At 46.8% G+C, this 17,077-nt stretch overlaps 1 protein-coding gene across 1 annotated transcript in view; it reads left to right on the forward strand.

Annotated features, from left to right (window-relative positions):
- The first annotated feature begins 4,327 nt into the window (after window positions 1-4,327).
- The window catches only part of LOC106561386 (protein-methionine sulfoxide oxidase mical3a), a 157,517-nt gene continuing 144,767 nt past the window's right edge, over window positions 4,328-17,077 (forward strand). Inside the window, exon 1 of the mRNA XM_045688313.1 lies at window positions 4,328-4,500. The gene's annotated coding sequence lies outside the window, so the exon portion shown is untranslated. The remainder of the gene's footprint in view (window positions 4,501-17,077) is intronic.

Here is a 17,077-nt window from a genome sequence, read left to right on the forward strand (position 1 = left end):
CACCATGCTCTACCAACTGAGGTACAGTTGTTTGTAAAAGGATAATTATGTATTTTGCAGAGCACAGCATTTCTTTGTGTATGCAGTTTATTTCTTAATACAGTTATCTTAGCAGTGCTGTTTCATCCAGGGAGGTCCATTTGGTTTTCATAGGCTGCTACAGTAATGCAGTGATGTCTGAAGACGATAAGTACCAGATGCAACCACACGGTGATGCCATCTCATTACAAAATACCATGTGGTGAGCTTCATTCACTTCTAAACAAAGAGAACGCTCCTCTGTTGAAGGTGAGGTCATCACTCTTGTAAGACGGGTGAGCGTGTGTTTGAGTAAATATGTAGTTCACAGGAGGTTGGTGGCACCTTAATTGGGGAGGACGGGCTCATGTTAATGACGAGCGGAATCAGTGGAATTGTATCAAATACATGGTTTCCAGGTGTTTGATCCCGTTCCATTTGCTCTGTTCCAGCCATTTATTATGAGCCGTCCTCCCCTCAGCAGCCTCCACTGGTGTAGTTGTGTGTGTGGCATCATTTAGCCTAACACAGATACTTGAGAATGTACGAAATGTTCTCCCTTTAAATATTTTACACCCTGGCAACAATGAGGAAGTGAGGAGAATGTGTTAAGCATGAATGGATAAATGTGCATCTGTAGCCACAGTTGTGTCAAATTGGCTGGATGTTCTTTGGGTGGAGGACCATTCCTGATACACATGGGAAACTGTTGTTTGTGAAAAACACATCAGCCTTGCAGTTCTTGACACAAACCGGTGGGCCTGGCACCTACTGCCATACCCCATTCAAAGGCACTTCAATATTTTGTCTTGCCCATTCACCATCTGAATGACATGCATACACAATCCATGTCTCAATTGTCTCAAGGTTTCAAAATCTTTCTTTAATCTGTCTCCTCCCCATCGTCTACACTGATTGAAGTGGATTTAACAAGTGACATCAATAAGGGATCCTAGCTTTCACTTGGATTCACCTGGTCAGTCTATGTCATGGAAAGGGCAGGTTCATAATGTTTTGTACACTTAGTGTAGGTCTGTATTGAAATCATTGCATGCTTCATCCATGGCCTGAAGGAGGGTGGTACGCTCATGGGGATAGCAATTATACATCTTCCACCTGTATTGTACTTATTTGTCTATTTGGATCCACATTAGCTTCTGCAGAAGCAGCAGCTGCTCCTTCTGGAGACCACAAAACACACAAAATGTGACAAGTAACAAAACACTGATACATTGATAGACAAGGACAGTCACACAAATTTTACATACTGTACAACCATACAAACAATACAACAAAAAAACAATACAACTAAATACAAACAATACAACAAAAAAACAATACAAACAACACAACTAAAAAACAATACAAACAATACAACTAAATACAAACAATACAACAAAAAAATAATACAACTAAATACAAACAACACAACTAAAAAACAATACAAACAACACAACTAAAAAACAATACAAACAATACAACTAAATACAAACAATACAACAAAAAAATAAAAAAAATACAAACAACACAACTAAAAAAAATACAAACAACACAACTAAAAAACAATACAACAAAAAAACAATACAACTAAATACAAACAATACAACTATTGAAATAATGTATTGTATTTTACGGTATTGTGTTGTACGTATGTATTATAGTGGTCCTGTATGTGGCTCAGTTCATAAGAGCATGGCACAAGCACCATCAGAGTTGTGGGTTTGATTCCCACTGGGGTCACATACCAAAATGTGTGGACTGTTGTCACTTTGGTTATAAGTGTCTGCTACGTAAATTGCATACTGTATATTACAGTATGAAATTTGTATACTGTATACCATCAAAAATACTTCATATTGGATACATGTTTACTGTATAGGGGATGCATTTCTTTCTGGTTTTGGACTTTCTGGACTATTTACATATTAGTGTTGTATTGACATAGTATTACTGAACTGTAGGAGCTACACACGCGAGCATTTCACTGCACCTGCTGTAATATCTTCTAATCTGTGTACAGGACCCAAAAACGTACATTTTGATTTGATCTCTGATCTTGTCAAAAATGTACTGTGAAGTAAAATCAGAATAGTTCTCATCATAGTACTACACCCTCCTCAGCCCAGCCCAGCCCTGTCCTCATGTTGCTTCTGCTCTGGGTCCTGGAGGGGCCTGGACCTCTGTAGTAATCCTGTCTGTCCTGGAGTGGCCTGGACCCTGTAGTAATCCTGTCTGTCCTGGAGGGGCCTGGACCCTGTAGTAATCCTGTCTGTCCTGGAGGGGCCTGGACCCTGTAGTAATCCTGTCTGTCCTGGAGGGGCCTGGACCCTGTAGTAATCCTGTCTGTCCTGGAGTGGCCTGGACCCTGTAGTAATCCTGTCTGTCTGTCCTAGAGGGGCCTGGACCCTGTAGTAATCCTCTCTGTCCTGGAGGGGCCTGGACCCTGTAGTAATCCTCTCTGTCCTGGAGGGGCCTGGACTCTGTAGTAATCCTGTCTGTCCTGGAGGGGCCTGGACCTCTGTAGTAATCCTGTCTGTCCTGGAGTGGCCTGGACCCTGTAGTAATCCTGTCTGTCTGTCTGTCCTAGAGGGGCCTGGACCCTGTAGTAACCCTCTCTGTCCTAGAGGGGCCTGGACCCTGTAGTAATCCTATCTGTCCTGGAGGGGCCTGGACCCTGTAGTAATCCTATCTGTCCTGGAGGGGCCTGGACCTCTGTAGTAATCCTGTCTGTCCTGGAGGGGCCTGGACCCTGTAGTAATCCTGTCTGTCCTGGAGTGGCCTGGACCCTGTAGTAATCCTCTCTGTCCTGGAGGGGCCTGGACCCTGTAGTAATCCTGTCTGTCCTGGAGTGGCCTGGACCCTGTAGTAATCCTGTCTGTCCTGGAGTGGCCTGGACCCTGTAGTAATCCTGTCTGTCCTGGAGTGGCCTGGACCCTGTAGTAATCCTGTCTGTCTGTCCTAGAGGGGCCTGGACCCTGTAGTAATCCTGTCTGTCCTGGAGGGGCCTGGACCCTGTAATAATCCTCTCTGTCCTGGAGGGGCCTGGACCCTGTAGTAATCCTGTCTGTCCTGGAGTGGCCTGGACCCTGTAGTAATCCTGTCTGTCCTGGAGTGTCCTGGACCCTGTAGTAATCCTGTCTGTCCTGGAGTGGCCTGGACCCTGTAGTAATCCTGTCTGTCTGTCCTAGAGGGGCCTGGACCCTGTAGTAATCCTGTCTGTCCTGGAGGGGCCTGGACCCTGTAGTAATCCTCTCTGTCCTGGAGGTGCCTGGACCCTGTAGTAATCCTCTCTGTCCTGGAGGGGCCTGGACCCTGTAGTAATCCTGTCTGTCCAGGAGTGGTCTGGACCCTGTAGTAATCCTCTCTGTCCTGGAGGGGCCTGGACCCTGTAGTAATCCTCTCTGTCCTGGAGTGGCCTGGACCCTGTAGTAATCCTGTCTGTCCTGGAGTGGTCTGGACCCTGTAGTAATCCTCTCTGTCCTAGAGGGGCCTGGACCCTGTAGTAATCCTGTCTGTCCTGGAGGGGCCTGGACCCTGTAGTAATCCTGTCTGTCCTGGAGTGGCCTGGACCCTGTAGTAATCCTGTCTGTCCTGGAGTGGCCTGGACCTCTGTAGTAATCCTCTCTGTCCTGGAGGGGCCTGGACCCTGTAGAAATCCTTCTGTCTGTCTGTCCTGGAGGGGCCTGGAACCTGTAGTAATCCTGTCTGTCTGTCTGTCCTGGAGGGGACTGGACTCTGTAGTAATCCTGTCTGTCCTGGAGGGGACTGGACTCTGTAGTAATCCTGTCTGTCCTGGAGGGGCCTGGACCCTGTAGTAATCCTGTCTGTACTGGAGGGGCCTGGACCCTGTAGTAATCCTGTCTGTCTGTCTGTACTGGAGGGGCCTGGACCCTGTAGTAATCCTGTCTGTCTGTCTGTACTGGAGGGGCCTGGACCCTGTAGTAATCCTGTCTGTACTGGAGGGGCCTGGACCCCGTAGTAATCCTGTTTGTCTGTCTGTACTGGAGGGGCCTGGAACCTTTAGTAATCCTGTCTGTCTGTCCTGGAGGGGCCTGGACCCCGTAGTAATCCTGTTTGTCTGTCTGTCCTGGAGGGGCCTGGACCCCTGTAGTAATCCGTTCTGTCTGTCTGTCTGTGAGGTGGCCGTGGCAGACAGGAGATGAGGAGGAGAGAAGGCTGGGTCTATCTGGATCATGATGGGCTAATTACTGCCATAGTGCTGAGTGGTGGTGGGGAAGGAAAAGGAGGAGGGGAGAGCTCGCTAGAGCCGGCAGCGTTACTGACTGCTCCGTTGTAGGAGGAGCCACCCCTCAGCTTGACGGATATTTCTCCTGACCTCGGAGAGAGAGAGAGGCATACTGTCACAGCTCCAGCAGCACTGCAGATCTCTCTGTGTAATGCTGTTCTTCCTACAGGAGGAGGTGGAGGAGTGTGAGTGAGGGACGTGTCTGGCAGCCATCCCAGTCAAACAGTAATACAGAGGTAAGATGGTCTCTTCACTGAGCCACAGCACAGGATCCAGCACTGTAAGTCTATGTGTCATTCCTCTGTGACTGCCAGTGTAGCTGGTTGTGTGTTACTGTGTAGAGTGTGCTGCTGCATGTTGTCAGCTCTGAAAGAGAACATTTATTAATAGATATGATTTGCTTAACAGAGACTGGGTAGGTATCTTGATGCGCCATGCTTTTGTAACCATGGTGTGTGTGGTGTGTGTGTGTGTAGGTGTGTAGGTGTGTGTGTGTGTGTGTGTGTGTGTGTGTGTGTGTGTGTGTGTGTGTGTAGTGTGTGTAGGTGTGTGTGTGTAGGTGTGTGTGTGTAGGTGTGTAGGTGTGTGTGTGTAGGTGTGTGTAGGTGTGTGTAGCTGCGTGAGCATGCGTGCTTGTGTGTGTTGGTGGGAGGGTGTGTGAGTCTGGCTCTGCGTGTGTGCTTGTTGTGCGTAGTTATGACTGTGTGTTGTTCTTGATGTGGCAAATGGTTTTGAAACAGAGTCATTGTTGTGGAATAACACTAATGAATAAGTGTGGTGTAATGAGGACGATCTCTGGAATATATTGTTTATGCAATGCCATGTCTGTCCAGACTGCAGCAGAGAAACACCCTTGTTGTTATTGTACTGTAGGACATGCTCCTCGCCCCCTCTGTTTACAGCTTGGGTGACATATTTCAATGGTTAAATGTCACTATTTTGACATATTCCAATGAGACCATGTTGATTTACTGTATCATCAAAGATGTTGCCTGCTTATTATAAATCAATGCGAGCAGCTAGTGAGAGACACCACAGCAGAATTCTCCCAATGCAATATCTATCCATTACTTTCACTGGCAATACCCTGCTTCAGCCACTTAGTTGAAGCAGTACTGTGTATGATTTGAATACCACCATTTTGGGCCTCCCGAGTGACGCAGCGGTCTAAGGCACTGCATCAATCCCGGGCTGTATCACAACCGACCGTGATCGGGAGTCCCATAGGGCGGTGCACAATTGACCCAGCGTTGTCCGGGTTATGGGAGGGTTTGGCCAGCGGGGCTTTACTTGGCTCATCGCACTCTAGCGTCTCCTTGTTGTGGGCCGGGCGCCTGCAGGCTGACTTCGGTTGTCAGGTGAACAGTGTTTCCTTCGACATGTTTGTGCGGCTGGCTTCCGGGTTAAGCAGGCGGGTGTTAAGAAGCACGGTTTGGCCGGTCATGTTATGGAGCTCGCATTATGAGATAAGATCGAAATTGGGGAGAAAAAGGCAGTACATTTTTTTTATAATGAATACCACAATTTGAGTAAATACCAGAGATTTAGAACTGACTAGGTAGAGCGTGACAGGGTGCTCCGTACATCAAATACCTCTGTGGTTGCTGTTTACCCAAACACCAGATTGAGCCCTCTGATGCCACAGCTATTCAGTTTAGAGGCATCCCGTCTCCTCTTCCCCTCATCCCTTCTTCTCTTCTTTTCTCCTCCTCCCTTCTTCTCTTCTCCTCTGCCCTCATAGCTCTCCTCATCCTGCAGTGATATTGTCTGCTATTGTCAGAGCTACACATGAGTTACATATGATAATGCCTCCTTCCCCTCTTTCACTCCCTCCCTCCCTTCCTCATCCTAACCCTGGCCACCTACGCAGGTTATCTCTACTCTGTTATTGGGTCATATTTCTCGTTTTTATGGCCGACGTGATGTGCATTCTGGGAGCGTTCAGGAGTGCCGTGGGTGGAGCCGTTATGAAAGGCTGTGTTTGGAGCTGGGTGGTAATGATACAGCCCCACAAGACTCTACACACTGCAGAACATAACACACACACACACACACACACACACACACACACACACAGAGAGAGAGAGAGACAGAGAGACAGAGAGAGAGAGAGAGAGGCAAAGCATGGACCTTCACCACTGACTCAGTTTGCATAACATAATGGTTGGTCTGATACTAAAAAGGGTAAATACATTTCTCTGGTGTTCTTCTCCAAGGCTAATGTTGTACAGAGAACCCTACACTGCTGCTACATTCCTATAGACAATGTTCTGTACCAGATGCGTAATACATAACCCAATGTCAGCCCTGTGCCATGTTTATACCTGTGTCATAGGCCTTTAAGTTAATGCAATGTCATCTCTTTCAAGCAACCCTGAGTAAAAACTGCACAAGATGTTGCTTGTTGTCATTAGTCCTCCTGGTCAACCACATAGCCTCGCTCTCTCTCTCTTTCAATTCAATTTCAATTCAATTTAAGGGCTTTATTGGCATGGGAAACATACAGTTGAAGTCAGAAGTTTACATACACTCATTTTTAACCACTCCACAAATTTCTTGTTAACAAACTATAGTTTTGGCAAGTTGGTTAGGACATCTACTTTGTGCATGACACAAATAATTTTTCCAACAATTGTTTACAGACAGATTATTTCACTTATAACTCATTGTATCACAATTCCAGTGGGTCAGAAGTTTACATACACTAAGTTGACTGTGCCTTTAAACAGCTTGGAAAATTCCAGAAAATTATGTCATGGCTTTAGAAGCTTCTGATAGGCTAATTGACATCATTTGAGTCAATTGGAGGTGTACCTGTGGATGTATTTCAAGACCTACCATCAAACTCAGTGCCTCTTTGATTGACATCATGGGAAAATCTAAAGAAATCAGCCAAGTCCTCAGAAAGCAAACTGTAGATCTCCACAAGTCTGGTTCATCCTTGGGAGCAATTTCCAAACGCCTGAAGGTACCACGTTCATCTGTATAAACAATAGTACGCAAGTATAAACACCATGGGACCACGCAGCCGTCTTACCACTAAGGAAGGAGATGCGTTCTGTCTCCTAGAGATGAATGTACTTTGGTGCTAAAAGTGCAAATCAATCCCAGAACAACAGCAAAGGACCTTGTGAAGATGCTGGAGGAAACTGGTACAAAAGTATCTATGTCCACAGTAAAACGAGTCCTATATCGACATAACCTGAAAGGCCGCTCAGCAAGGAAGAAGCCACTGCTGCAAAACCGCCATTAAAAAAGCCAGACTACGGTTTTCAACTGCACATGGGGGCAAAGATCATACTTTTTGGAGAAAAGTCCTCTGGTCTGGTGAAACAAAAATAGAACTGTTTGGCCATAATGACCATTGTTATGTTTGGAGGAAAAAGGGGGAGGCTTGCAAGCCGAAGAACACCATCCCAACCGTGAAGCACAGGGGTAGCAGCATCATGTTGTGGGGGTGCTTTGCTGCAGGAGGGACTGGTGCACTTCACAAAATAGATGGCATCATGAGGAAGAAAAATGATTTGGATATATTGAAGCAACATCTCAAGACATCAGTCAGGAAGTTAAAACTTGGTCGCAAATGCACAATGACCCCAAGCATACTTCCAAAGTTGTGGCAAAATGGCTTAAGGACAACAAAGTCAAGGAATTGCAGTGGCCATCACAAAGCCCTGACCTCAATTCCATAGAAAATGTGTGGGCATAACTGAAAAAGCGTGTGTGATCAAGGAGGCCTACAAACCTGACTCAGTTACACCAGCTCTGTCAGGAGGAATGGGCTAACATTCACCCAACTTGTTGTGGGAAGCTTGTGGAAGGCTACCCGAAACGTTTGACCCAAGTAAACAATTTAACGGCAATGCAACCAAATACTAATTGAGTGTATGTAAACTTCTGACCCACTGGGAATGGGATGAAAGAAATAAAAGCTGAAATAAATCATTCTCTCTACTATTACTACATTTCACATTCTTAAAATAAAGTGTTGATCCTAACTGACCTGAGACAGGGAATTTTTACTTGGATTAAATGTTAGGAATTGTGAAAAACTGAGTTTAAATGTATTTGGCTAAGGTGTATGTAAACTTCCAACTTCAACTGTATGTTAACACTGGCAAAGCAAGTTAAGTTGATAATTAACACAAGTGAAATAAACAATACAAATTAACAGTAAACATTACACTCACAGAAGTTCCAAAAGAATAAAAAGACATTTCAAATGTCATATTATGTCTATATACAGTGTTGTAACGATGTGCAAATAGTTAAGTATAAAAGGGAAAATAAACATAAATATGGGTTGTATTTGCAATGAATGGTGTTTGTTCTTCACTGGTTGCCCTTTTCTTGGGGCAACAGGTCACAAATCTTGCTGTTGTGATGGCACACTATAGTATTTATCAAAATTTGGTTTCTCTCTCTCTCAATTCAATTCAATTAACGTCGAAGCCTCTCCCTCCCCTCGCCCCCTCTCTCCATCCCCTCCCCCCCCTCCCCATTCTCTCCCTCCCCATCCTCTCTCTCTCTCTGCTGACCAGTAGTGTATCAGTGGGACACAGTGTGATATTGTGCAGCTCTGTGACCGGGCTGAGAGGGAGGCAGTTCTCAGCAGTTCTCACCTCGTGATGAGAAATGGGGACGGCGTGAGTGAATAGCTGTCATTGATAAGAGCCCAGGGCCGTTTGTCCGGCGGGCAGCTGCCCCTTACTTCAGACATTGATCCTGGACGTCAGCTGTGAAAACACAACCCCGGCCAAATGTTTCTTCCCAGGCCACAATTGATGATTTAACTCTCACATTCATAAATATAAACTAGCTATGGCTATTGCAGATGTAATATTTCTTTGAATATTAAATCTGCTGATGTTCATATACAGTGAGGGAAAAAAGTATTTGATCCCCTGCTGATTTTCTATGTTTGCCCACTGACAAAGAAATTATCAGTCTATAATTTTAATGGTAGGTTTATTTGAACAGTGAGAGACAGAATAACAACAAAAAAAATCCAGAAAACCGCATCTAAAAAATGGTATCAATTGATTTGCATTTTAATACAAAATTAGCAGGGGATCAAATACTTTTTCCCCCTCACTGTACTTGATTTGTATGATGATCCAATCACACTGTTAGGAAACGGAATATTAAAGCATTGCTGATGTATGTATGTGGTTGTATTATTGACAGGATATCCCATCCAGGCCTGTTGTTTAGAGGAGGAGCAGTGTTCAACAAGTGTTCAACATTGTAAAACTACAGCCCTACCAGTAATAATCTGCCTTCGCTTGTTGACAGGCTTGTTGACTTTTGAGTATGTGGCTTAACTGCCTGTGCCAGCATGGACTATGCTTTACTTATAGCCTAAATTCATTTCTATGATTATAATCTTTTGTCAGTCAAGGCCACTCTGCATAGCTGTAACCTTCCATTACGCTGTGCTGGTTGTGTGTGGCTTGGCTCCAACCAAAGACTATTAATCATTCCAGAACTACAATCCTTTGAGGAACAGGAAGCCACTGAAACCCAGAGAGCCTGCCCTACACTATTTGGTGTTTTCTATGTATTGCTGTGAGTCTATCCTCTAATGTTTTTTCTTTAATTTTTATCCAGTTATATTGCCCTTGAGAGCGGAGAGAGAGAGAGATGAACAGTAATTCATTTTACAAGTTCATTAAATATGATATTGGTCTTTCTCTATCTGGAGATGTCGTGAGGTTAGGAAAGAGGCCTACTTTTGAAATGTTCATCAATCAAGAAGAGACATCAAGACCTGCAGATTCATTGACTTCAATAACATCGATGTGCAAATCAGCATTTCGAGAGCTTGGGACTATAAGGTTCTATCTGCAAAAAGAAGATTCTGAGATAATTGGCTTTGAAGTCCCAAACCCTCATTGGTTTGAATGGTGTCAGTCACCTGGCGTCGTACCTGGGCGCAGACCTGGCTGATCCGGGTAGAAATCGGCGATGAGGGCCGGGTCCAAGATGTCTTTAGCAGGAACCCAACACCTCTCCTCCAGGCCATAACCCTCCCAGTCAACCAGGTACTGGAAACCCCTATCCCGTGGTCGAACCTTCAGGAGGCATCTCACCGTATACACTGGCTGGCCATCTATAACCTGGGGGGAGGGATGGGGCCTGGAGACAGAAGACAAAGGACAGTGAGACAGGCTTAATCCTAGACGCATGGAAGGTAGGGTGAATACGGAGGGTACGGGGTAACACAAGACAGACAGCAGTGGAACTCAGGACTCTGGAGATGGGAAAAGGACCAATGAATCAGGGAGACGGCTTGCGGAACTCTACCCGAAGTGGCAGATCCCAAATGGAAAGCCATACCATCTGCCCAATGAGGTAGCGGGGAGCTGGGGTCCGGCGACGGTCCGCTTGTCGACGATACCTAGTGTTGGTCTTGAGAATAGCCACCCTGGCTCTTCTCCAGGTATGATGACAGCGGAGGATAAACATCTGCGCCTAGGGTACGCTGACCGCCTGCTCTTGTTCCGGGAAGAGTGGAGGCTGATTCCCCTTTCGAGTGCTCCATGGGGTGAGTCCAATGGCAGAACTGGGAAGAGTGTTCCGGGCATACTACACTCAGATCAGTTGATGGCTCCAGGTAGTGGGGTTAGTTGAGACCAGGCACCTTAAGGTGGTCTCCAGGTCTTGGTTGGCTCGCTCCAACTGACCGTTAGTTTGCGGATGGAACCCGGATGACAAGCTGGCCGACGACTCAATAAGGGTGCAGAATGCCTTCCAGAACTGCAACGAGAACCCCGATCAGAGACCGTGTCTACCGGGACTCCATGAATCCGGAAGACATGCTGCACAATTTTTTTTTATTTTTTTTTTATTTCACCTTTATTTAACCAGGTAGGCAAGTTGAGAACAAGTTCTCATTTACAATTGCGACCTGGCCAAGATAAAGCAAAGCAGTTCGACAACATACAAAAACACAGAGTTACGCATGGAGTAAAACAACATACAATCAATGATACAGTAGACAAAAATAAGACTATATACAATGTGAGCAAATGATGTGAGATAAGGGAGGTAAAGGCAAAAAGGCCATGGTGACAAAGTAAATAAAGTATAGCAATTAAAAACTGGAATGGTAGATTTGTAATTTGAAGAAAGTTCAAAGTTAAAATATAAATAATATGGTGCAAAGGAGCAAAATAATAAATAAAATAAATAAATACAGTAGGGGAAGAGGTAGTAGTTTGGGCTAAGTTATAGATGGGCTATGTACAGGTGCAGTGATTTGGGAGCTGCTCTGATAGCTGGTGCTTAAAGCTAGTGAGGGAGATAAGTGTTTCCAGTTTCAGAGATTTTTGTAGTTCGTTCCAGTCATTGGCAGCAGAGAACTGTAAGGAGAGACGACCAAAGGAGGAGTTGGCTTTAGGGGTGACCAGAGAGATATACCTGCTGGAGCGCGTGCTACAGGTGGGTGCTGCTATGGTGACCAGTGAGTGGAGATAAGGGGGGACTTTACCTAGCAGGGACTTGTAGATGACCTGGAGCCAATGTGTTTGGCGACGATTATGAAGCGCAGGCCAGCCAACGAGAGCGTACAGGTCGCAGTGGTGGGTAGTATATGGGGCTTTGGTGACAAAACGGATGGCACTGTGATAGACTGCATCCAGCTTGTTGAGTAGGGTATTGGAGGCTATTTTGTAAATGACATCGCCGAAGTCGAGGATTGGTAGGATGGTCAGTTTTACGAGGGTATGTTTGGCAGCATGAGTGAAGGATGCTTTGTTGCGGAATAGGAAGCCAATTCTAGATTTAACTTTGGATTGGAGATGATTGATGTGAGTCTGGAAGGAGAGTTTACAGTCTAACCAGACACCTAGGTATTTGTAGTTGTCCACAAATTCTAAGTCAGAACCGTCCAGAGAAGTGATGCTGGACAGGCGGGCAGGTGCAGGCAGCGATCGGTTGAAGAGCATGCATTTAGTTTTACTTGTATTTAGGAGCAGTTGGAGACCACGGAAGGAGAGTTCTATGGCATTGAAGCTCGTCTGGAGGGTTGTTAACACAGTGTCCAAAGAAGGGCCAGAAGTATACAGAATGGTGTCGTCTGCATAGAGGTGGATCAGAGATTCACCAGCAGCAAGAGCGACATCATTGATGTATACAGAGAAAAGAGTTGGCCCAAGAATTGAACCCTGTGGTACCCCCATAGAGACTGCCAGAGGTCCGGACAGCAGGCCCTCCGATTTGACACACTGAACTCTATCAGAGAAGTAGTTGGTGAACCAGGCGACGCAATCGTTTGAGAAACCAAGGCTACTGAGTCTGCCGATGAGGATGTGGTGATTAACAGAGTCAAAAGCTTTGGCCAGGTCAATGAATACGGCAGCGCAGTATTGTTTCTTATCGATGGCGGTTACGATGTCGTTTAGGACCTTGAGCGTGGCTGAGGTGCACCCATGACCAGCTCTGAAACCAGATTGCATAGCGGAGAGGGTGCGGTGGGATTCGAAATGGTCGGTAATCTGTTTGTTGACTTGGCTTTCGAGGGTAGGATGGATATAGGTCTGTAGCAATTTGGGTCAAGAGTGTCACCTCCTTTGAAGAGGGGGATGACAGCAGCTGCTTTCCAATCTATGGGAATCTCAGACGACACGAAAGAGAGGTTGAACAGGCTAGTAATAGGGGTTGCAATAATTTCGGCAGATAATTTTAGAAAGAAAGGGTCCAGATTGTTAAGCCCAGCTGACTTGTAGGGGTCCAGATTTTGCAGCTCTTTCAGAACATCAGCTGAATGGATTTGGGAGAAGGAGAAATGGGGGAGGCTTGGGCGAGTAGCTGTGGGGGGTGCAGTGCTGTTGAATGCAGTAGGGGTAGTTAGGTGGAAAGCATGGCCAGCCGTAGAAAAATGCTTATTGAAATTCTCAATTATAGTGGGCTTATCGGTGGTGACAGAGTTTCCTATCCTCAGTACAGTGGGCAGTTGGGAGGAGGTGTTCTTATTCTCCATGGACTTTACAATGTCCCAGAACCTTTTAGAGCTTGAGTTGCAGGAAGCAAATTTCTGTTTGAAAAAGCTAGCCTTGGCGTTTCTAACTGCCTGTGTGTATTGGTTTCTAACTTCCCTGAAAAGTTGCATATCGCGGGGGCAGTTCGATGCTAATGCAGAATGCCACAGGATATTTTTGTGTTGGTTAAGGGCAGTCAGGTCTGGGGAGAACCAAGGGCTATATCTGTTCCTGGTTCTAAATTTCTTGAAAGGGGCATGCTTATTTAAGATGGTGAGGAAGGCATTTAAAAAAAATAACCAGGCATCCTCTACTGACGGGATGAGGTCAATATCCTTCCAGGATACCGGGGCCAGGTCGATTAGAAAGGCTTGCTCGTTGAAATGTTTCAGGGAGCGTTTGACAGTGATGAGTGGAGGTCGTTTGACCGCTGACCCATTACGGGTGCAGGCAATGAGGCAGTGATCGCTGAGATCTTGGTTGAAAACAGCAGAGGTGTATTTAGAGGGCACGTTGGTTAGGATGATATCTATGAGGGTGCCAGTGTTTGCGGCTTTGGGGTTGTACCTGGTGGGTTCATTAATCATTTGTGTGAGGTTGAGGGCATCAAGCTTGGATTGTAGGATGGCTGGGGTGTTAAGCATGTCCCAGTTTAGGTCACCTAGTAGCACGAGCTCTGAAGATAGATGGGGGGCAATCAGTTCACATATGGTGTCCAGAGCACAGCTAGGGGCCGAGGGGGGTCTATAGCAGGCGGCGACGGTGAGAGACTTGTTTTTGGAGAGGTGGATTTTTAAAAGTAGAAGTTCAAATTGTTTGGGTACAGACCTGGATAGCAGGACAGAGCTCTGCAGTAGATTGCAACACCGCCCCCTTTGGTCGTTCTATCTTGAACAGAAGTCATCAAAAGAGAGCGCCTGGGGAGTAGGAGTGGAGCCAGGCACTGCAGGGCCTGGATTCACCTCTACATCCCCAGAGGAGCAGAGAAGAATGAGTATGAGGGTACGGCTAAAAGCTATAAGAATTGGTCGTCTGTGACGTCCAGAATAGAAAGAAAAAGGAGCAGGTTTCTGGGGGCGATAAAATAGCTTCAAGGTATAATGTACAGACAAAGGTATGGTGGGATGTGAATACAGAGGAGGTAAACCTAGGCATTTAGTGATGATGAGAGAGATATTGTCTCTAGAAACATCATTGAAACCAGAAGATGTCATAGCATGTGTGTGTGGAGGAACTGAGAGGTTGGATAAGGTATAATGAGCAGGGCTAGAGGCTCTACAGTGAAATAAGCCAATAAACACTAACCAGAACAGCAATGGACATTGCATATTGACATTGAGGAGAGGCATGCTTAGCCGAGTGATCAAAGGGTCCAGTGAGATTCAGACAGCTAGCCGGGCCATAGGTAGCAAGCTGGTGGAAGATGGATGGAGGTCTGTTTTTAGCCACCTCGTGCGTTTCCATCTGTGGGTTAGTGGGGTTCCGTGTGGAAGGGGGGACCAGTCCAAGTTGGCAAAATAGTTAGTTATAGTGGCCCAAGAAAAGTGTCCGATAGACCTATTCAGATCGCAGCCGATAAGACAGCTAACGATTAGTGGGCCGCAGATGGGCGATCAGGTTACGTCGCGACGGAGGGCCAGTTGGATAACTCCCTCGGGCAGATAACGTCGGTGGTCCAGTCGTGAAGGCCCGATGGGGCTCCGCATCGGCAGTAAAACGGGTCTGGATAGGTGATTGTAGCCCAGGAGACACTTCAGCTGGCTAGCTCAGGAAAAGCCCACGAGTGGCTGACGGAATTCTTTAGCTGGCTAGCTCCGGAATAATGTGTGTTAATTCCGGGACCGACGTTGCCAATAGTCACTCAGGTAGCAGCTAGTTAGCTGCAAGATCCAGGTGTAAATGTCTAGAGCCTGCGGTAGAAATCGGGGAAAGGAGAGAGAATAGGTCCGGTATGCTCTGGTCTGAGTCGCGTTGTACAAAAACTGCCGATAGCTTTTCGAGCTAATGGATAGCTGAGGACAGCTAACAATAAACTGGACCATCTCCTTGGCAGAAGGTAGTTTGGGGAGAGGGATGAAATGGGCAGCCTTGGAGAACCGGTCGACTACCGTTAGAAGGACAGTGTTTCCATCAGACGGTGAGAGCCCAGTGACAAAGTCCAGAGATATGAGACCAGGGATGATGAGGAACCGGTAGGGGCTGCAGGAGGCCAGAAGGAGCTCGCCTTGGAGTCTTGTTTTGAGCACACACAGTGCATGTGGTGACGAAGGCAGAGACGTCAGGGACCATTTGGGCCACCAGAAACGTTGTCAAAGGCAGGCTAGTGTACAACGGGACCCTGAATGACAGGTCAGACTGGAGGAATGAGCCCATTCCAGGACCCGGGTCCGGACTGGGTTAGGGACAAACAGCCGGTTAGCCGGGTCCCCTTCAGGTCCAGGTTGGGAGGATTGCGCCTCACGAACCAGGTTCTTAATACCCCAATCCACAGTGGCAGCAAGGCATGAGGTAGGGAGAATGGTTTCGGAAGTCGAGGGTGTGGCAGAGGAACTGTATAGGCGGGAGAGAGCATCAGGCTTAACATTTTTACACCCAGGACGGTAGGAAATGGTAAAGTTGAATCTGGTAAATAGGAGGGCCCAACGGGCCTGCGTTGAGTTGAGGCGCTTGGCTGAACGGAGATTTTCCAAGTTATGGTCGGTCCAGACCAGGAATGGCTGTTCTGTTCCTTCCAGCCAGTGCCTCCACTCCTCCAACGCCATCTTCACCGCCAGGAGTTCTCGGTTGCCAACATCATAGTTCCTCTCAGTAGGATTGAGATGGGACAGAAAGGCACAGGGATGAAGCTTCTGGTCCTGGGCAGACCGCTGGGACAGGATGGCCCCCACTCCAACATCCGAAGCATCCACTTCCACCACAAATTGACATGAGGGGTCCGGATGGATGAGGATGGGTGCTGTTGTGAACCGATGCTTCAGGTCCACAAAGGCTTTGTTGACAGCTGGAGACCATTTGAACGGTACCTTGGGGGAGGTGAGTGCCGAGAGGGGGGCCACCAGGGTGCTGTAATCCAGAATAAAAAGGCGGTAGAAGTTTGCAAACCCAAGAAACCGTTGCAACTGCACCCTGGACGTTGATTGAGGCCACCACTGCTTTCACCTTTCCAGGATCCATCGGAACATTGCCCTCAGCAATGACATATCCCCGAAAGGTGATAGTAGAGCGGTGGAACTCACACTTCTCAACTTTCACGAACAGTTGGTTCTCCAGGAGGCACTGAAGGACCTGTCTGACATGAAGAACATGTTATTGGGCAGATCGGCAAAAAAACAGGATGTCGTCCAGGTAGACGAACACAAACCGGTTTAGCATGTCCCGAAGCACATCATTGACCAAAGCCTGAAAAACAGCGTGGTGCGTCCAAATGGCATAACCTGCTACTCATAATATCCACTGGCTGTGTTGAAGGCTGTCTTCCACGCATCCCCCGCGCATATCCGAACCAGGTGGTAGGCATTCTGAAGGTCCAACTTGGAAAACATGGTAGCCCCCTGGAGAGGTTCAAACACCGAGGAGAGGAGAGGTAGGGGGGTAACAATTTTTGACAGCTATATCGTTAAGTCCCCGGTAGTCAATGCACGGGTGCAGGGTCTTGTCCTTCTCCACAAATAAAAACCCTGCGCTGGCAGGAGATGCAGAAGGATGGACGGCCCAGTTGCCAGAGACTCCTTTATGTACTCCTCCATAGCTTTGGTATCTGGTCCGGACAGAGAATACAACTGACCCCAAGGTGGTGTAGTGCCTGGGAGAAGGTCAATTGCACAATCATAAC

The sequence above is a fragment of the Salmo salar genome, chromosome ssa10 (assembly GCF_905237065.1).
Source record: "Salmo salar chromosome ssa10, Ssal_v3.1, whole genome shotgun sequence".
Lineage (NCBI taxonomy): Eukaryota > Metazoa > Chordata > Actinopteri > Salmoniformes > Salmonidae > Salmo > Salmo salar.